This window comes from Chlorocebus sabaeus, chromosome 13, assembly GCF_047675955.1.
Source record: "Chlorocebus sabaeus isolate Y175 chromosome 13, mChlSab1.0.hap1, whole genome shotgun sequence".
In the NCBI taxonomy this organism is placed as follows: domain Eukaryota; kingdom Metazoa; phylum Chordata; class Mammalia; order Primates; family Cercopithecidae; genus Chlorocebus; species Chlorocebus sabaeus.
The window spans coordinates 54,782,777-54,804,773 of record NC_132916.1 but is presented as its reverse complement, the minus strand read 5'-3'; the positions used below and the strand labels follow the sequence as shown (position 1 = coordinate 54,804,773).

The 21,997-nt window shown below is 38.5% G+C and overlaps 1 protein-coding gene across 4 annotated transcripts in view; it reads right to left on the bottom strand.

Annotated features, from left to right (window-relative positions):
- The window catches only part of TMEM200A (transmembrane protein 200A), a 78,268-nt gene that overhangs the window by 17,871 nt on the left and 38,400 nt on the right, over nt 1-21,997 (bottom strand). The gene's annotated exons all lie outside the window — the stretch shown is intronic.

Below are 21,997 nucleotides of genomic sequence, written 5' to 3'. Positions count from 1 at the left end.
CTCTTACTGGGCTGAGGGTCTAGAAGCAGGGAGACGAGCGAGTATTACTAGGCACAAGGATGGGGGTGTTCATGGGGCACAGAGACAGGCCGGAAAAAGAACTCTGGGGATGGAGTAAGAGGGAGGGAGACAGCAGGAGATGTTTCACAAAGAAGGTGACCCTCAAGCTGTTTTCGAAGAAAGGAGGAGGAAAAGCAGAGAGGCAGAGAGGAATTCCCAGCCGGGAAAATCAAGGGAAGGCAGCTACTAGCATAGCATGAATTGATTTGCATGCATTCAGACTCGTTGGGGTTTAGACTTAAGAAGCACAACCTTCTATCAGCAATTCCCAAGCAGAAGACAGAATGCATTGGTAATACCTCTAGGTTTTACTTGATGAAGACACCAGTCACCGTCAGAGCTCCCCCACTCATCCCTGGTGACCCTGGGATAATAATTTCTTCCCATAATTTGAGGACTATCTACTGCTTAAAAGGTGATCTCAGGACTCATTCAAATTGGAATTAAATAATGTTAACTAAACTAAGGTCTATAGCCTTACTTAGATCAAAGTAAATATTAGTTAAATGGTGACTTTTTAATAATGATTAACTCCAGAAAAAAAGAAAAAATCTTTTATCCTAAATCTTTCCCAAAAGAACTGCCAAGAAGTTTTAAATTAATCATCTGGACACTTTGGGGGAAAGTATGAAAAATGAGAAGAAAGAGTGAAAATTAGAAATGAGAAGAGAACTAGCATTTATTGAGCCCTGATTTTTGTTTTTAGCAACTTAATATATATTATTGTATTTAGTTTCAGAAAAATGCAGGAGGAAAAATTGCTCCATTTCATTGAGGCTCAGAAAAGGTCTGTAATTTGTTCAATGTCACACAGCTAGGAAGCAGAAAAGAAAGTTTTCAAATTCAGATCCGTTCAGCTTAAAGAACACACAATTTCTCCTTCATCATACCACACATTAACAGAAAAAGGATGAGGAGAAGGAAGCATAATTGAAAATTTTTGGAGAAAACAGATGAGAAAGAAAGAAGACTTTATGAATTTAGAATGCAGTTAGAAAAAAATATGCTAAAGAAAAAATTTTAAAAATATGTTATTTAAAGGAATCAAATGTGTCTCTGAATTGCACAGCACAGTGTCCTGCCCTTGATAACTTGCAACTGTTGGTGAGGACCAAATGAGTTCAACTTCTAACCTTTATAGGAACTCACTTCCATAAAAATTATCAAAACTGTATGTGAGAAGTAATCAAATACTTCAAAACAGAAGCAAAAACAAACACATACCACACAATGCGTAAATCAAGCTCAAACATTCCAAATAGCATGTAATGGTGGCAACATTTAATCTGTTTAGTTTCTTATGTATCTTATTATTTGGAGGCATAATTTCTGGTGTTTTTTCTCTTTATTGCTCTAGATTGGACCATCTGTCTCCAAGGCTAAGAGAATACTAAAAAATGACCCCTATCACCCCAAACTGACTGATGTTTTTAAACCTAATCAGGTTTAAAATTTCATTTTCTTCCTAAAGTATCACATGGAAATATTAACAAAAGGTTTTTTGTTAGCAACATTTGTATATATATTTGTCTCCCTTTCTTGGGGGGTAATTTGGCAACATATACTTTTTTTCTTTCAATTATTTTAAAGCAATGATTTTCCAACTAATTAGGGTGTATTCAAATAAAAGAATTCTATGTAATCATTTAAAATGTAAGAAATCAGTTGATAGGAAGAAATGTTCAGTAAATGTGTTAAATGAATATAAAGACAATGTGATAAGTGATCTCATTTACTTGAGACTTTTTCACATGTACACATGGCTGGAATAATAGACACCAAAATATACACAGCTGTCTATATTCAGCTGCTGATTCAGCAACACAAATGTCCCTGTAGTAACAAGAGGCACATGGAGAACAGATATACATAGAGAAAATACCCAGATAAGCCATTTGAAAAAGAGTTCACTCTATGGTCTAACTAAATATAATTTTAATTCTCCTCATCTATTAAGTATTACCCCAAATAGAAGGCCACTTAAAATACAGCCTTTCATTTCTTCAAAGTCATGTATATCTTTATTCTAAAAAGTCAAATTACTTTGTTGTTATGCCAAGTTCAATTTGAGAGCTACAACTATGAATTTCTAGCTTAGTCAACTAAATGATAAAATTCCATGTCAAAATTATAGATACATTAATCGTGGCTTCCATGAATACTTCTTTTTAATGATTTCAAAAAGGACAACTGGCTAATTGGCAAGACACCAGAAATATAATAAGAACACTCATATAAGTTTTCTAAATAGTTGGTTGAAGGGGTCCAAATGCCTTCACTATTCTGACCATATGCAACTTGCATTAAATGCTGAGTGGGAACCCCTCTCTAAGGCCTTCTGGTTCAAAACAGTTCCCATGTTTTGGAATTTGCAGTCCATAACAATCAAAACAACATTCAGGAAGACACATAAAAGACACGAGTATTATGATATGCCAAGGAGAAATAATTAGGATCATTTCAACAGTTCAAAAGCAACATTAAAAACTACAATGAGGCTGTGTGTGGTGGCTCACGCCTGTAATCCTAGCACTTTGGGAGGCCAAGGCAGGCAGATCACTTGAGGTAAGGAGTTCAAGACCAGCCTGGCCAACATGGCGAAACCCCTCTCTACTAAAAATACAAAAATTAGCTGGGTGTGGTGGCGTGCATTTGTAGTCCCAGCTGCTTGGGAGGCTGATGCAGGAGAATCACTTGAACCTGGGAGGTGGAGGTTGCAGTGAGCCGATATCACACCACTACACTGCAGCTTGGGTGACAGAGCCACACTCCATCTCAAAATAAAATAAAATAAAATAAAAAACTATAATGAGATACCTCCTCACACCTTTCAGGAAGGTTATCACCAAAAAGACAAAAGATACCAAGTGCTGGCAAGGATATGGAGAAAAGGGAACCCTTGTACACTGTTGGTAGGGATGTACATTAGTACAGCCATTATTGAAAAAGCATGAAGGTTCCTCAAACAATCAAAAATAGGACTACCATATGATCCAGCAATCTCTCTTCTGCGTATTTATCCAAAGAAATAAAATCAGTATGTTGAAGAGATATCTGCAGTCCCATTTTCATTGCTGCATTATTCACAATAGCCAAGATAAATAGAATCAACCCAAATGTCCAGTGACACATGAATAAAGAAAATGTGATAAACATGTGTATATATACATATATACACACACCCACAAAATAAAATACTACTCAGCTTTTAAAAAGAAAGAAAGCCTCCCATTTGTGACAACATGAGTCAATCTGAAAGACACTATGTTAAGTGAAATAAGCCAGACACAAAGAAAAATACCGTATGATCTCACTTATATGGAATCTAAAAACGTCAAGTTCATAGAAGCAGAGAGTAGAATGGTGGTGACCAGGGGTGAAGGGAGGAATGGGAGATGTACAAAGGGTAGAAATTCTTAGTTATGTTAAGATGAGTATGTTCTAGATATGTAATGTACACCAAGGGACTATATACAGTTAAAAATACTGTGTTATATATTTAAAATTTGCTAAGAGTAGATCTTAAGTGTTCTTAACATGCACACATGCGCGCACACACACACACACAAAGGTAACTGTGAAGGAATGGATGTGTTAATTAGCTTGACTATAGTAATCAGTTTACTGTGTGTGTGTGTGTGTATATATATATATATATATATATATATATATATATATCTCAAAACATCATGCTATGCACCTTAAATACATACGATTTCAATTTAAAAAACAAACAAAAAAACTAAGTAAAACCAGTACCTGAGAATAAACTAACATCCGTGAGTCTTGGGACGTAAGGATGTAAGAGAACAAGAAGAGTTCAGATGGAGTAATGCTGCCCAAAACACGATCCTCGGGCCAGCAACATTGGTATAACCTGTGAGCTTGTCGGGAATGCAAATTCATGGTTCCACTTCTCGCCACTGAATCAGAAGTGCTGGACCAAGTGGGCCCAGCAAACTGGTTTCATAAGCCCTCCAGGTGATTCTGATGCCTGCTGAAGTTTGAGAGCCACTGAGCTGGAAGAGTTTCTGGCACAGATGCAGCCTCTACTCAGATGAAACAGAAGGGAGGCGACTTTCTAAAACAAGATTCTTTTTGGAGGGTGGAAGGAGGTGGGGAAAGGAATGCCGTTACTAGAGAAACATGACTTGAGGCAGCAGTCTCCAGCAGGTCCTGGAGGATCAGGGAGACTCCTTGGTGCTTGCCCAGTGGTCACAGCTTGGCCATGAAGGATGGAAGAAGAAATGAGTAGGAAGGGAAAGACAATAAGCATAGGATTTCAGGGGGCCCTGCACTGAGAAAATGTCCCCTTGTGCTCTCCCTATGCCTAGAATTCCTTTAAACAGGACAACGTTGTTTGTTGTTCACTCAGTCCGTTCTTCATTCACTGTTACTTGAAGACATTGCTGAGAACTAAGGACCCCCGGCTAAAGAATGTCACAATCTACTCCCAAGGAGCTCACAGGCCAGAATAATACATTTAAGATGAAAGTGCCAGCTGCAGTCACATATTCCCAGAGGTACATTGTTTAACTGCAATTTCCCAACTCCATGAAGTTAGGCATAGAGAGGTCACTTACGTTGGTCAGAAAAATGTGAGTGGGGAGATGCTCATCTCTTCATGGTGAAAAACTTTAAGAGCTAGTGTGTGACATGACATGATCCCTTCCCCTTGCCATGGTGACCAACAACCTTCCAGATAGCAATGGGGCAGTCAACTCAAGTTCTCATGTAAGGATGATGTGGAAGAGGGACGGGTCAAATCACAATGGACATGAGTAAGTGAGAAGTTCATCTTTGTTGTTTTAAATACTGATATTTAGGGGTTGTTTGTTACTGCACATAACCTATTCTGACTGATACAAGTAAGTATTAGTATTATTCCAATGTTACATATAAAGAAATAAAAGAGAGATTAAAACAACTTACTAAAATACAGAGAGGTGGTGCTGTAGTCTGAATGTGTCCCCTCCACCAAAATTCCAATTCATATGTTGAAAGTTAATGACCAATGTGACAATGCTAAGAAGTGAGGCCTCTAGGAGGTGATTAGATCGTAAGGGCTCCACTTTCACAGAGAGGATTAATGCACTTATAAAAGAAGTTTCATGCAGCCTTCATCCCTTTTGCCTTTCTACTTTCCACCATGTGTGGCACCACCTTTCACCATGTGTGGCACCATCTTGGAAGCAGAGAGCAGCTTTCACCAGACACTGAACCTGTTGGCCTTGATCTTGGAGTCTCCCAGCCTCTAAAGCTAGGAAAAATAAATTTCTGTTGTTCATAAATTACTCAATCTGTGGTATTTTGTTATAGGAGTAAGAACAGACTAAGACAAGTGGTGTCACTGAGTAAATGTTTTTGGTTTAATTCCTGATGCTCTGGCATCAGGAGCCAAAGGAAATTCAATTACTTGATTCCACAAAGATTCCCTCTTGTAGATCTAGTTCATACTTTGCCACATTGATATTTGTTTATATCACATGACTAATAATTGCTCAGAAATTGCCCGCATCTAGACAAAAAATAATGAATGCTGGAGAGGATGCAGTGAAAAGGGAAGTCCTATACACTGTCAGTAAGAATGTAAATTAGTACATCCACTATGGGAAACAGTATGGACATTTCTCAAAAAAACAAAAATAGAAATACCATATGATCCAGCAATCCCAGTACTGGTTATTGATCCAAAGGAAAAGAAATTAGTATATCAAAAAGATGCCTGTACCCCCATGTTTATTGCATCACCATTCACAATAACAAAGATATGGAATCAACCTAAGTGACCATCAACAGATGAATGGATAAAGAAAACATGGTATATTCACACAATGGAATACTATTTGGCCACAAAAAGTAGTAAAACCATGTCATCTGCGGCAACATGAATGGGATGGGAGGTCATTATGTTAAGTGAAATAAGTCTGGCATGGAAAGACAAATATTGCATGCTATCACTCATATGTGAGAGCTAAAAGAGTGGATCTCTTGGAGGTAGAGATGAGGATGGTGGATTCCAGAGGCTAGGAAGAGACTGCGGGGGAGTAGTGGTATGTAGAGGTGTTGGTTAATGGGTATAAACACACAGTTAGAGAGAAGAAATAAGTTCTCATGTTCAATAGCAGAGTAGGGCAGCTATAGTTAACAACAATGTATTGTACATTTCAAAATAGCTAGAAGGCAGGACTTGATATGTTCCCAATACATACAAATGAGAAAAACTTGAGGTGATGGATACCCTAAATACTCTGAGTTGATCGTTACACATTCTATGCATAACAAAATATCACATGTACCCCAGAAATATGTAAAATATTCTATATTAATTTTATAAAAAGAAAGTGCCCTCATCTGAACAGGTTAAGCTTATTGCCCACTGTGACTCAGTGTGTGACCAAAGTAAGGACCCAAACTCAGATCTTTCTGACTCTAAAGCCTGTGATTTTATCACAATGCTTCATTGCTGTCACGGCTAAATGTACTCTAAACCAAGTAAAAGTTCTCGTCTCAACTCCACCCTTAATAGTAATAACCTTGAGGTAATAATTTAAGCAATGGCTTCAGGTTTTTATTTGTAAAGTGGGAATATTTACCCTCCCTTCCTCACAGGTTGCTATGAGCTAGACTGAGTTTTAAAGGTTTGTAAATCATACATCAAAGAATTAGAAGTAGTCAATCATAGAATTTCAGCTCTGGGACAGTCTCTGGTTCATGAGTGGCTCTAGAAAAAAATAATTTCATATTCATCTCTTTAGAAGAAAAGCTTTTTACTTTAATTATTCGTGATGGAAAAAATAATACTTCATTCTAGGCTCCTCAAACAATGTTAAACATAATTTTATTTTCTTTTGATGACTTAGAGTTGTTTTGGTATGTTTTGATTATGAGTATCAACCAGGACATGGTTTTGTGAAGTCCTCTGACAGCTGTGTGAAAAGCCAAAGTCTTTCCTTAAGAAGCTCATCTACATATGATCAAGAATGAAAAATGACTTTTTAAAAGCATAATCATGCCAAGAGGCCAATGTGGTTAGTGTGCTCACACTAGTGAAGGTCTGCAGGAGTCTGGAGGAGGAAGAGATGGCCACTAGGTCAATACCACCACTGATACTGGTGGGCTACTGCAATTGTCTTCTGTACAAATCATGAGTGAGGGTTTTAATTTGCTGTGGCCCTGGAAATGAGATAACAAAGTAAACAGGCTTATGGATGTGTGCAAATTAAGAGCAAGCAAAGTTGGAGCGAAGACTTTGAGTATACATATGCATTGGAGTTTACGACAACTATTTGACTTGTTTGATTATGAATATCAACCTGGATATGGTTTTGTGCAATATCCGGACAACGAAAATCAAGGTCTTTCCTTAAGAAGCTTATCTACATATGATCAAGAATGAGAAATGGCTTTGGAGTTTTTAAAATTTTGTGTGTGTATGTCTACTTCCTGGTTTTGTTTCATCCTTAATAAGCAAAGGTCCATAGAGTGTAAAGTTATGATACTGAATAGCCTTTAAATGGTTAAACAGTTGTTAGATATGTTGTAGCCTTTGAGTAGAGGAAAAATCTGTTCTAGATTTTGCATTCCATATAATACAAAGAATTTATAAAAAAATCCTTTCCACTTGTTCAGGCCTTGCCAGTGTATTTAAATTTCTCCACCTAAAGATTCTTTCTATACACACTTATATGTTGCTAAATCAGCTTCAACCCGGGTAGATAAAGCTGTTGATATTTTCAAACTAACTTTTAAAAAGCACTACCCATTTGTGCTCAAATTTTCATAATTTTATTTTTTTCAGACTCAGATTGTCAGAATAATTCAACACCAAAAGTAAGTGTTTGAGTGACATTCAAATCAGTCTTTCATTCACTCACTCACTTGTTGCATTTATTTTCATTCATCTAACAAATATTTAATTAGCATCTACTATGTGTCAATCACTCTGCCAGGGACCCAGGGATAAAATGATGCACAACTCAGACTTGATCCTCACCTTCTTAGATCTAAATCTTGAGTGGAAAGACAGAAATTAAACAAACAATTATATATATGATATGTATTAAAAAGAGAAAATGTAGTATGGTATGGAAGTGAATATCAAGGTGGGCAATCTTAGTCTGGAAGGTTTTAGAAGGCAGTTTGAGGAAGTGACTTGAAACCGAGATAGTGCAGGGAAGGGAGGGAAGACTAGCATGTGCCAAGTCTCAAATACTGAAGTACCCGGTTTCAAAGAAATGAATGAAAAAACAATGCGGCTTGGGCAGAGAGGTGAGTGAAAAGATAGCAGAGCAAGATCACCTGAGATTTCATAGATCATATTAAGGAGTCTGAACTCTATCTTAGGAGACACCATGATGATCTCTTCTAGCAGAGATAGAAGAGGATCATATTTGCATTTCTATAATGTTCATGCTGCTGTATGGAAAGGGGCAAACAACAGATGTAGGAAGACCATTTAAGAAGCCCCTACAGTAACCCAGGAAAGAGATGACAGCAGCTTGAACCAGGGTGGCAGTCACTAGGGTGAACAGAGTAGACAGAACAGACAGCTATTTAGAAGATAGAATACAAAGACCTTGACACCAGGTGTGGGCAGTAAAGATAAGCAGCTATCAAGATGATGCCCAGTTGCTGGCTTGAGCAATTGGATGCAGGATGGCACCTTTTACTGAAATAAGAACAAATGAAAAGAAGCTGTTTGAGGAGAGAGTTTAGTTTTGAACATGTTATTGGTTCTTACATTCCTAGAGACTTGCTGTTAATTGACTATATGTATAGATACACACACACACACGCATGCACGCGCGCACACACACACACACACAGAGACAGAGAGAGAGAGAGAAAGCAATCCTATAATCAAAACTAAAAATTTAATCCACTAATAAGCATGAGGCTTAGTGACTATGAATCATAATAATGTTGTTTTTCTTAGTGAAATACAATCTCTGAATCTTCACACTAGAATCAAATGCTGGCTGATGAGTATAATTTGGGACTAATTTCTGTTCTCTTACAGCATCATTTATTTGATAACGAAGGAGAACTGTGGTAGCATTTAGTATAAAGTAATTGTTAAACTCAATATACTATGAAGAAAACAACAAGAAAAAGCCTGCCTCCAACTGCTTCCAAATTAAAAATCTTAATAAAAATCAATGTCATTATGACATTAAAATGATAAAAAGAAAAAAAAAGCCACAATATTTAGAAAATATTTGGTATATAAAACACTTCGAAACCCTGAAAGAAGACAGAATTCAAAGTATCATTGTTACCAAATTATTACCAGTTTGATTTTTGAATGACTTGTTTCAACAGATAATGAATTTTCACTAATGATGCTTGCATACCGTGGCACTTCCTTACATCCACATAGCATAATAATTCAGCTGCACATCATATCACAGATTTTTCTTTTAGGTTTGGGTGCAACCTCAGACACCCTTCAATAACTGCTTAGTGGCAGCAGGAAAAGGAGGGCTTCATGACACGTGGGTAGAGGAAAGGATATCTCGTGAGCATGTGAGGGGTGGACAGATTTCTCGTAATTTAGTAAACAATTAAAGTAGGGCTCAAAGAGACCCCTACATCCTTTCAAAATGTAAGGATCTGCCATGTTATGGAGACTTCAGCTCTTTTTCTATGTACTGGTAAATAGTTTTGTTTTCATTATATAGAGCTGATTTCTTCACCAAGGAATGGTGCAATTCATTAATAATGAAACTTGTTATTGGCAAGTCAAGCACACGAAAGTGAGGAGAACATATTAAAGGATGCATCCCTCCAGGTTTGAATTTTATCTTTTAGTCTCACAGGGTACACAGGGACCTTCTGTTCATTCTCCCAAATCCTCCAGTCCTAGTACCTTATTATGTCCTCAGTAGGAAAAGAAAAACCCTCTCTCTGAGGTCAAACCTTTCTTCTTTCCAGGCCCTAATGGTCCCTAACTCCCTGGTTGACCTCTCTTCCTCAGAGTAACCCCTTTCCTTCTGCTTCCCTTGAGGATAATTCCGCAAGTCCTTCCATTCCATTGAATTGCATTCCACGTAGGGTGGTAGGGATGAGCTTTCAGTCCCGAGGGGTAGATTATCTACAAAACAATAAAATATTTCATGCTGAACCAAATACTTGACTTCCTATGAATGAATATGCTAAGGAACCTCTGACTCTTCCTTTCCTTTATATTTCATATCCAAAGGTGGGTTTGGAAGTTCAGTATGGTGCTGGCCCCATAAAAACAGTCTGTGCAGAGCAAAGAAAAACAGTCCTCAAACCATACATATATATTTGCTGGTTTACTTGTTTATGATGTGTCTCCTCCACTAGATTATACAGGGAACATTTTTGTTCACAAGTTCCTAGCATAGTGCCTGACACATAGTATGCTTCAAATGACATTTATTAAATGAAGGTGGAATCCAGAGAACTGGACTTGGCCAAATGATGTTACAGGCGTCATTGAACTATTCTGTGCTCATGAGGCTGTGAATTTCAAGAGTGACCATGCATACATTCTTGTACTGAATTATAGACATGTGACAAATTATTACAGTATTTACAAGCACTCTTAATGAAAATTCATCTTTACTAGAATGAGTCATTTGAAAATTAAACTAGTAATAATTTGGTAACAACACTTTAGGTTCCCTCTTCTTCCAGGGTTTCAAAGTGTTTCATGTACTTAATATTTTCTAGATATTGCAGTTTTTTTCCACATATATATATATTTTTGAGACGGAGTCTCGCTCTGTCACCCAGGTTGAAGTGCAGCAGCGTGATCTCAGCTTACTGCAACCTCTGCCTCCTGGGTTCAAGCGATTCTCCTGCCTCAGCCTCCCCAGTAGCTGGGATTACAGGCGCCCGACACCATACCCAGCTGATTTTTGTATTTTTAGTAGAAATGGGGTTTCACCATGTTGGCCAGGCTGGTCTCAAACTTCTGACCTCAAGTGATCCACCCACCTCAGCCTCCCAAAGTGCTGGGATTACAGGTGTGAGCCACTGTGGCTGGCCTCTTTTTATATTTTCAATGTCATAATTCATTCATTTTTATTAAGACTTTTATTTTGAGAACAGTGAGAAGCAGGTTTTGTTGTTTTCTTAATAGTAAATTAAGTTTAACAATTATTCCATATTAATTGCCAAAGAGTTCTCCTTCAAGTAAAAAATAAATAATACTCTAAGAGAACAGAAATTAGTCCCCAAATCATATACATCAGTTAGTTTTTAATTCTAGTGTAAGGAGTTAAAACTCCTATTTGGAAGAAGGAAGATAATGATATTCTAAGCACATAATGTTCAAAAGCTCTAAAGCAGTAAAAAGTTTGATATGTTCTGGGAACACAAAGAGGGCCAAAGTGGCTGAGGCAGAGATGGACAAGGTGCTGGTCATGCAGCCTAGATAAAAAGTGTGTGATTTGTTAAGTGTGTTTAAGCTGGTTTGTGACACAATCTGATATGCAGATATCACTTTGACAGCTGTGAGGATAATTAATCCCAAAGTGGCAAGAATCGAAGCAAGAAGTAGACCGGGTGAGGGATGCTGGTAGCTTGGACTGGGGTTGTGATAGGAGGTGCTGAAAGGGACAGAAGACAGGATGCACCACATAGCAGGTGAAGGACAAGAATCAAGGGAATTTCCAGATCTCTGGCTGGGGGTATGGCTGTGCTGTTTATTGACATAGAGAAGACTGAGAGTAGGAAGAAGATTCGGCCTGAGGAGAGCAGTCAGTATTGGGAATCATGAGTTCAGGAGTGGGCATGCAAGTTTGAAATGCCTGTGAGACATCAAAATGCAGATGTCACATAGACACTGGCTACAGGTGCATGAAACCTGGGGATGCCTACTTGACATCTGTTTTGACATCTCACAGGCATCTCAATGACAACGTTTTAACACAACACAATTGAGACAAAAGAGCATTCCAAAGTAGAGGGCTTCACAGGCAGTTCCAGGAGTAAGATCTGGGCTAGAATACATACTCGGGATTATCAGTATAGATTCCATGTGTAGAATGAGAGCAACCTTACACTTTTGTTCTGTTTAAAAAGACCACAGATAAGATGCAAGGTAAATGAGAAACTGCTGGTACTTGATTCTGAAGTTTCCATCATGAATTACTTTGGATACAAAATCCTCTGAAGACAACTTACTCCTAAGTAATTTATTGTGCATACATATTTTACAGAATATATGTTATAAATATATGTTCATTTCTCACTGAATGCAGAATTAATCAGGCATCAAAGTTTTGCCTTATTAAAATATGTATCTTCACATTAAAAAATAAATTGATATGAGGACATTTAAGAAATAATTTCTCTTCAATTATGTGTTCCAGAATCTTGGTTTCAGAATATGACCACAGATATTTTGTGTTTGGCAAACCATTAGGTAACTTCTAAGTCAACCTTCCAAACTAGCATTGAGCCCCATGCTCCTTCATGAACAGTTCACCCCTAAAGCATTCGAAGGGGGTGAGCACAGCAGGAATCCACAGCAGAGCAGAGAATTCCTGGAGACTAAAAGTGGGGTGCCAGGGCTTGGCTAGCATGAGGAGGACAGTCACTCAAAGGGGTGGTAGCCCCAGTGGACTATTCAAGTCTGAGCTGGGTAAAGACAGGTATCTCCACAGGAAGGGGAGTGGTGGTGTCTAGGCACAGAGTTTCAGAGCCCAAGCCTAGAGAGGAGCACTTCATATGGGGCTGTGGGCCAGCACAAGGTGTTAGAATCTGAGAGAACTGAGCTGGGACTCCCTGTGGGAGGGGAAAGGTGGATGAGGAGTGGCAATGCAGAGCACAGCCATGCAGAGAATCAGCACCGACAGTGAGAGGCAGGAGTCCCTGTGGGGCAGAATGAGGCAAGGGCTGCAGGGATGAGAGACTGTTTACACAGAGAGGGCCTATGAGTGGTGGCAATACCCGGATAGCAACAAGCACACCCATCATTTCAGACCTTGGTTTCTAAACACATTTTCCACTTTAAAAAAAAAAAAAAATCAGGCTTCTGGGAGAAGTAGCTAATTTCAGAGCTAGAGCAGGAAAAGGACAAGATGAGCTCACAATGATTAGTGCTAAAAAAAAAAGAAAGAAAGGCAAGGAAATATTCAAAGAATGATGGGGTAGGTCAAAAGGCTTGAATGAGCTTCCACTGGTCAAATATGGGATAACTGAGCATCAAAATAAATAATGATAGTATCAGATTTTAACCTACTAAACCATGAGTCCATAATAGAAATAAATATATACATTGATAGTTTAATAAGGAAAAAGATATTTACATACATTTGATGTATGTAAATAATATAAAAAATAGTAATTAAAAATGGAAAATAATATGCAATTTTACAGTGGCAGACATGCCTAATCGAGTGACCAAACTGAACATCATTATCATGGGACAAACTGAAATGCAGTAACCAACACAATGAGAAGACAGCACGACTTCTGTGATAATCCTGCCAAACCTGACTCTAATAGCAAGCAAGCACCAAACAAACCCACCTTACGAGACATTCTAAGAAATAACTGGCCTTTCCAGTTTATGAAAGTCAAGCAAATACCAAAGAAACATTCCAGATTGAAGCAGAGTAAAGAGAAACGACCACTAAATTCAACACAAGATTTTGGATTGGATCCTTCTGCTATAAAAGGCATTATTGGGAAACTGGCAAAACTGAAGTGGGATCTGAGAATTCTATGGTAGTAATATACCCGTGTTAGTGCTTTGAATTTGATGTTTATGTTGTAGTTAAGAATGTCTTTGTGGCCGGGCGCGGTGGCTCACGCCTGTAATCCCAGCACTTTGGGAGGCCGAGGCGGGCGGATCACAAGGTCAGGAGATCGAGACCATGGTGAAACCCCGTCTCTACTAAAAATAGAAAAAATTAGCCGGGCGCAGTGGCGGGCGCCTGTAGTCCCAGCTCCTCGGGAGGCTGAGGCAGGAGAATGGCGTGAACCCGGGAGGCGGAGCTTGCAGTGAGCCGAGATTGCGCCACTGCACTCCAACCTGGGCGACAGAGCGAGACTCCGTCTTAAAAAAAAAAAAAAAAAAAAAAAAAAAAAAAAAAAAAAAAAAAAAAAAGAATGTCTTTGTAAGAAATGCACACTAAGGTGCCTGGAGGTGAGAACAAGTTACTCTGAAGTGTTTTAGGAAAACAGTTTTTTAGGAAAACAGTTTTTTAGGAAAACAGTTTTTTAGGAAAGCAGTTACTATACTTGCAAAATTTCTGTAAGCATAACATTTTTTAAAAACTCTTTTAAAAATTGCATTTATTTGTCTTAGCACCCAATAAGCTAAGACACTTACCCCAACATAGTCAACTACTGGTTTAAAACTAATCTCAAGTGTCTTTTTTTTTTTTTTTTTTTTTTTTCTGAGACAGAGTTTCACTCCTCACCCAGGCTGGAGTGCAATGGCACAATCTCGGCTCACTGCAACCTCTGCCTCCTGGGTTCAAGCGATTTCCCTGCCTCAGCCTCCTGAGTAGCTGGGATTACAGCCATGCGCCACCATGCCTGGTTAATTTTTGTATTTTTAGTAGAGATGGGGTTTCACCATGTTGACCAGGCTGGTCTCAAACTCCTAACCTCAGGTGATCCACCTGCCTCAGCATCCCAAAGCGCTGGGATTATAGGCGTGAGCCACTGCACCTGGACTGATTTTCCAAAACTTCCACTAAAGGGATGCAGTCTCCCTATGATAGGCAAGTCTAGAGTCCACTGTGGCTTTCCTAGAGCTACAATAACACTGACAACTTATTCTTAATTAAACGAGAACATCATGCCCCTAAATCCAGTCTTATCAGAATTAAGAAATAAGTTCATTAACATTTCACTTGGGCTTTTGAAGTGGTAATTCTTGTCATGTTTTCTGAATATCACTTACCTTTGTTGAAACAAGGGATCTGCCACACTCAACAGGAGCAATGACTCATTTTTGTACATGCGTTCTAAATACTACAAAATTATACCATTGAAATCTTTTCGCCCAAAAGACTTCTAACACTACTAGACAATTTCAGAGAAATATGAGGTTTTTCTTTACATGGTTCTTTTTCCATTTAAGCAACTGCTATATATTCCCTTTAAATAAAAACAGTCTAGAAAATGCCCACAATTACCATGAGATCATCTGGATTTAGACATTTCATTTAAAAATGAAAAAGTTAATGTTAAAGGCTCTTATATCACTCCATAGACTTTGGGTTCATTTGAATTTCGTCAGCCCTTTTGTTGTTTCTTACTGAAGAGTTTCTAATGTGTAAGATGAGAGCAAAGCCAAAGTGATGAGGTTGGTCTTCAGTTCCTTCCTAAATCAGCCAGACCACACAGGGAATTCCCACTCACGGAGAACTCACAAAGAAACTCTGATCACAGGAACACCCAAAAGCCTACCCAGGAGATAAGTTAAGGCTCAATTCCATAAGTTAACTCAAACACATTCACTTTAGTTTCAAAATATATGATATGCAATCTAGCATTTTATTGTAAAGAAACATAGTGTGCAATTTTGCTGTTAGAGTCATATAAACTGTAATAAATACCATAGATCTTCTAAAAACTAACTTCTCAAACTTTTCTGATTTATTATTATTATTTATTATTATTATTACTATTATTATTAAGATTGAGTCTCGCTCTGTCGCCCAGGCTGGAGTGCAGTGGCGCGATCTCGGCTCACTGCAAGCTCCGCCTCCCGGGTTCATGCCATTCTCCTGCTTCAGCCTCCGGAGTAGCTGGGACTACAGGCGCCCACCACCACACCCAGCTAATTTTTTTGTATTTTTAGTAGAGACGAGGTTTCACCATGTTAGCCAGGATGGTCTCGATCTCCTGACTTCATGATCTGCCTGCCTCAGCCTCCCAAAGTGCTGGGATTACAGGCGTGAGCCACCGAGCCTGGGCACTTTTCTTATATTTAAAGATTGCAACATACTTCAAGAACATGATTCATTGTTTTTACTTAAATAGTGATTTTTCATTAAAAAAAAAAAACTGAGAAACAGAAAGGAAGTACCTTTCATACATAAGGCTATATTATTCCATAGAAAATAACTGCCTCAAAAATCATATCGAGATTCACTATAATTAATCCTGGCCTCCCAAATCCTAGGTCACTGGCTTTTAAGACACCGAATTATCCTCTTCTTTAATCTAACCACCTTCTAGTCATGAGATATCAAAATACTTTGTATTATAAGAATGACAGACAGGAAAAATAAATCCTATCTATCTGAAGAATTACCTGTCCATCAAATCTTTGAATTGGAGCCAATTCTGTCACAGACAGAATGTGGGAAATAGGTCACTAAGTAGAATTAGGCAAAGGCTGGCACCTCCTCACTGGTCCCTAGAAGCCTGTCAGATCCCAGGTAGCTGCAGAGACAAACTTGTGCAGAGGAGCCTGGCATGGCCCAGAGGTCCAATCTGTCCTGAGATTATGTATTTAAGATTATTTCTGACTTCATTTATAAAAGTGTATTTCATATAAAGGAAGGCATGCTCATTCAAAGGGTAAAACATAAATAACCACTTAAAGATAAATAATACAATTTAAAAATAGACTTTGAGGTATCATGCGTCAGTTCATGTCCAATGGTAAGCAGGTGTCAAGAGAGAATTAGAAAAGATTATTGGGGAAAACACCTGTGATAGATAAAGAAAAGAGGGTGCAGGAAAAGGTAGAGAAAACCTTAGACTACCATGAAGCCTTGGAAGCCACGAAAGGAAGGAAAGAAAGCAGGAATGAGTAGGAGGAGACTCAGATGCATGTGGCTCTGAGAAAGTATCAAGCAAGGACTGCCCATTAGAGGAGTGGCATGTGAGACAGAGCTGGCCTGGCACTCATATCCCACCATGCTCAGTCACTGTCTGGGAACATCCCAGGGTCGGGGAGGGGGTGGTGGTCCTGTGTGAATGCCGTGATGGATCAGATGTGGCAGCTGCAGGCTGTTGGCCAATTACTCCTATGGTAGTTCTCCCCTAAAGGGAGATCTAAGTGGCACCCTCCTCAGTGGTGTCAATGCAGAAACAACCAAACTAGAAAAACTGTATGCATATACTACACAGGTCTTTTCATATCATTCTACTACTTGAAAGCCTGTTAAACTTCTCTGTTACCCACATCATAATACCCAAACCCCTCCACACAGCACATGGTCTTTCAGAATCTGGACCCAGCTTTTCTGGTCAACTCCATTTCCTACCTCTTCTCCATAAGCACCCTACTACCCACACTCAAGCCACATGTATTTCCTCATGCCCACCCCACATGTCTCATGTCCTTTTTGCTCCCTTGACTTTTCAAATGCTCCTTTCTTTGTTTATCTGTATCTGATTCCCCAACCCTGTCTAAGATGCAACACCTGCCAAATCCATTCAGGCTTCTGGGGTCATCCAGAGATTATGGAAAGTAGATAAGGAACAGGTCAGGGTCAGAGGATGGAGGCTAGAAACAAAAGCAGTGTCTCAAATACTCAGAGGATCTGGGAAGAGGTTTATCATAGACTTTCTCTGGCCTCAAGTGTAGTTGGAGGAAATATCCGGGAAAGTGCCTACCTGGGCAGAAAACCCAGAATGCTCCCCTCCTGATCCCTCTGGTAAATTCCTATCCATCCTTTGAGACCCTCATTGGGTTCTGAAGCCTCTACAGTCTGCTCTGCCCTATCCATCAGGGTTCATAACTCCTTCCTTTGGGCCATTATGGTATTATGCACTATGGGGCACTTTTAGTACTGTTCTGGGAATACTGTTTGCATATCTGCCTCCAGACTGCTCCAAACTCCTTGACCATGCTTTACCAACCTTTGCATGCCCCACATTTTGCAGGTGGAGCATAGTAAGTGCTCAAAATAGGTTTGATGAATGAATGGCATTTACTACAAATATAACCATAGAGATGATATGTAAATAATACATCAATATACTTGTTACATAAAAATAAAAAGGATAGCAGACATAAAATTCAGAGATCAGGTCTGAGATGCAGTCTCTTAAATCTGTTTCTAAGGAGAATAAATTTCAAAGTTTGTGAGAGTCAGACTCCCTTCCTATGACCCTTTATATATTCTGTTTCTAAAATGTTATTTGTAGTCTGATTTGCAATATAAATTATTTGTCTGCTTAGTTTTTTCCCCTCTACATTAGAGGCAACTTGGAGATTATTGGCTCTTGCTCATCTCTGTGTGTCTTGCGGCACCTATCAGTATTTTAAACATAGTAGGCATTTATGATATTGACCAAATCAAGTACCACCATGGACACATGTGTGTAAACGGACATGAGTAAATGATTATTGAGATAATTCCTCCAAAGAGTGCTAACTGAGGCAACAAAGGTTTTGATTTTGAATTATCTAGATGGTTATTTAAATCATCTCCTTGCTGAAGTCTGTAAATGCAGACAAAATATACCTCCTGACCATTAACAATCCTACTATAGCAAGCTCCTTGTGCAAATGAGAAGAAACTACTAATTCTGTTGTCATGCAAGTGTGATATTTCACAATCTTGATGCCCAAACCACATTCCAAAATGAACCAAATCTCTATATAAAAGAAAACATTAGGTCAGATTTCTTCCAATTAATTTTGCTTCTGTCACTGTATTTCAGATGGTACTTAAAATACATTTAAGCATTTTCAGATGCAGGGTCAAGCTTCTCTGCCTCCCCTCACCCCCTCACCCACATAGGCTTAATATAGCACCACAAGACTTCCAGAATGCAATTATGATTCCAGGGGCCTTTCACATTATGTGATGGAAGTTTCACTCTCCCCATATAAAAATAAAAGGAAAACTACACTAAAATCAGGTACAATGCGCTCAAAACCAAGAAAACTAGATTATAAACTCTTTAAGGTTTACGTTTAACACTTAGCAGAGAGGAAAAAATAGCCATGAGCTTTGTTCAGGAAACTAAAGGAGAAAGTTTAAAAAACATGGAGAGATCAGCCACCAAGAGATCAAACAAGGCCCAGATGGGAGGCTAAGATGTAAAGACAGAGAGTATCAACTACTCCCACTAAGATTTCAGTCTTAAAGGAAAAGAGAAAGAGCATTAGCTAGAGATGGGTACACAATCAAGGAGAGAGGATTGGGCTTCTGTTTAAGACAGAAGAACTGCTTCTGACAAGGCTGACAAAGTCAAACCAAACTATTTCCAGGGTGTAAGACTGAGAAGTAAAGTTCTTTCATTTGGAATTCGGGACATTATGTATCAGGTATAGAGTCTACAGCAATGCACCTGGAAAATGGGAACTGGACAGGAGAAAACTACTGTCACGCGTATTAACGTAACATAGATTTGTCTCACAAACACAATGGAGAGTGGAAGAGCTGCTTTCAGAGGACTATATATATTTAGATTCCATTTATATTTAAAAATATGTGAGACTAAACAAGGTTTTTAAGGGATGCATACACGTGACTAAACTATAAAGAAATGCAAGGGGGAATCAATGTAAAATTCAAGATATTGTTTAGGGGAATGTGTGAGGAGGGAGGAGGAGCCTTGTGTAGCACACAAGGGCTACAGATATATTTAAAAGGGTCTAGTCTTAAGCTGGATAGTGTTTTTCTAAGTATTATTCTTTAAGCTGCACATATATTTTATATTTCTCCTTTATGCATGTGGTATATTCTATATATTTTTAAAAATCAAATATAAATAAGACAGAAAAAAACTTGGCTGTATGATATGTAAATGGAAAGGAGCCAAGAGGAAAAGTTAGATATTGAAGATATGAAAAGACAAGGATCTGATGGAGACAAATCCTGGAGGAGAAATGATGTATGAGCTCCTTCCTGAGGAATGCATTAACTTTGGAGAAGAGGGTCATCTATTCCCAGAAGCCAAGGAATGACAGAGGGTGAAAATAAGCTTGTATTAGTCTGAAGTAGATAAAATTGCTGGTTTTCAAGTCAAAACCTAGTCAAACATGGGCAGGGTCATATGTGTCCACTCAAGACATGAAGAAGCAACCTGCCAGTGAGGTGTTAAGCATGTGCAGTGTCTGTCATCTGGATTAGGAAGCAGCCCATCTACCGCAAGCTAGCAGTGGGTCAGGAAGCCTGGGGAAGGCGACAAGAGCCAGCATAGGGAGAGGACACTCCAGGTGTGCACAAGAGGGCTGCTGAGCATTGCTGAAAGCACATAGGATCTGGAAACCATGACTGCATAATGGCAATAGCCCACTAAATTGCACGATTTTCTCCAGGAGCACTGAGCAACCCAGTTCCCAGAGGAAAGTCAGTGTTCCCAGGAATATGAAAACACATGATTCCTCATTCTCAGTTAGAATGATTCTCCTACCATGATGCAAAGTCAACGAACGGAAAGTGAACTATAAGAAGAGACCAAAACATAACTGCTGTAGTAGTCGAATTTAAGTGATAAGAGCAATTCTTAAAAGTTTCTGAAAATGAATTTCCATTCATAATTGCAACAAAAAGAATAAAATACCTAGGAATACAGCTAAATAGGGAGGTAAAAGATCTCTACAAGGAGAACTACAAACCACTGCTCAAAGAAATGAGAGATGACACAAACAAATGAAAAACATTCCACGCTCATGAATAGAAAGAATCAATATCATTAAAATGGCCACACTGCCCAAAGCAATTTACAGATTCAATGGTATTCCTATTAAACTACCATTGAGATTCCTCACAGAACTAGAAAAACATTTTTAAATTCATATGGAACCAGAAAGAACTCCAACATCCAAGGCAATCCTAAGCAAAAAGAACAAAGCTGGAGGCATCATATTACCCTACCTGACTTCAAACTATACTATAGGGCTATAGTAACTAAAACAGCATGGTACTGGTACCAAAACAGACACGTAGACCAATGGAACAGAATAGAAATCCCAGAAATAACCACACAACTATAACTATCAAATATTTGACAAACCTGACAAAAACAATGGGGAAAGGATTCCCTATTCAATAAATGGTGCTGGGGTAACTGGCTAGTCACATGCAGAAGATTGAAAATGGACCCCTTCCTTACACCATATACAAAAATTAGCTCAAGATGGATTAAAGACTTAAACATAAAACTCAAAACTATAAAAACCCTGGAAGACAACCTAGGCAATACAATTCAGGACATAGGTATGGGCAAAGATTCCACGATGAAGATGCCAAAAGCAATTGTAACAAAAGTAAAAATTGACAAATGGTATTTAATTTAACTAAAGAGCTTCTGCACAGCAAAAAAGAAACTATCGTAAGAGTGAACAGGCAACCTACAGAATGGAAGACAATTTTTGCAAACTATGCATCTGACAAAGGTCTTATATCGAGCAAATATAAGGAACTTAAATAAATTTACAAGAGAAAAACAGCCCCATTAAAAAGTGTGCAGAGGACATAAACAGGACATTATTTTTCAAAATAAGACACTATTTTTCAAATACATTATTTTTCAAAATAAGAAATACATGCAGCCCACAAGCATATGATCATCACCACTGATCATTAGAGAAATGCAAATCAGAGCAACAGTGAGATATCATCTCACACTAGTCAGAATGGCTATTATTAAAAAGTCAAAACATAACAGATGCTGGAGAGGTTCTCTGTGGAAGATAGTGTGGCGATTCTTCAGAGACATAAAGATAGAAATACCATTAGCCCCAGCAATCCCATTACTAGTTAGATACACAAAGGAATATAAATCATTCTATTATAAAGACACATGCACATGTATTATGTTCATTGCAGCAGTATTCACAATAGCAGAGACATGGAATCAACCTAAATGCCTATCAATGACAGACTGAATAAAGAAAATGTGGTATATTTACACCATGGAATACTATGCAGTCATAAGAAAGAATAAGATCACATCCTTTGCAGGGAAATGGGTGGAGCTGGAGGCCATTATTCTCAGCAAACTAACACAGGAGCATAAAACCAGATAC